Consider the following 891-nt stretch of genomic DNA (forward strand, 5'->3'; position numbering starts at 1 on the left):
AATCCGAAAATAAAGTTTTTACGATGGCGTCTATTTGTCCATCCGCAAACACGATAACTCTCGAAAAAATGAGCGAATCAAATCTATCTTTGGCAAACTTTTTTTAGGTCCTAAAAGAAAAGACGATTTCGTTAACCAGCCATTTTTGATAAAAATTCAAAAAGTATGCGCATTTTGAAAATTTCGGAGACCACTTTTTTCTTAATTTGAACATTCTATGTACGGATATTTATAGTATTAAAAAGCACAAACAATTTATCCTAATGACTTTTTTTGATAAGAAAATTCTCAGAGTTATAGCATTTTCAAAAAAATTTTAATCAACCGAAAATTAAAATTTTAAGCCAAAAAACGCACGATATGAAAAAAAGTCAGAAGAAGAAAAACATTGCTTTTTGAAACCCCTGCAGCATTATCATAAAAAATTTTTGGATTTTCTTGGAAAATCGAAAATTCAAATTTTGATTGCACAAAAAATAATGAAAAATCCAAAAATTCCATTTTGTGGTCTAACTGTGTAGGATACAAAAAAAAGATGAATGAACCAAAATTGTTATCCCCAAAAAGATCTACAATTTTGTTAAGAATTACTTCTTGATAGGACGCCTACTTTTTGTTTTATTCGTGAAAAACGTTGAAAATAAAAAAATGTGTGGAAAAACGACGAAAGTTACGAGAGAAAAAAGATTCAATAATACCTCTTTACAAATGTCTGTCGCAAATCGAGCGCGCAGCGCGAGTGTCATTATGAGATTGTGTACATCAATGCCTACAAATATCCGAGCGCGAAGCGCGAGATTCAGCCGTCGCGCGCTCAGATCTGCGAGCCGCGCGTGATGAGAATGTGCCCGCGATGCGGGCAGATTTTTTAATTTACAAAACTTTTAGGAA

The sequence above is a fragment of the Belonocnema kinseyi genome, chromosome 2, assembly GCF_010883055.1.
Source record: "Belonocnema kinseyi isolate 2016_QV_RU_SX_M_011 chromosome 2, B_treatae_v1, whole genome shotgun sequence".
NCBI classification, from domain to species: Eukaryota; Metazoa; Arthropoda; class Insecta; order Hymenoptera; family Cynipidae; genus Belonocnema; species Belonocnema kinseyi.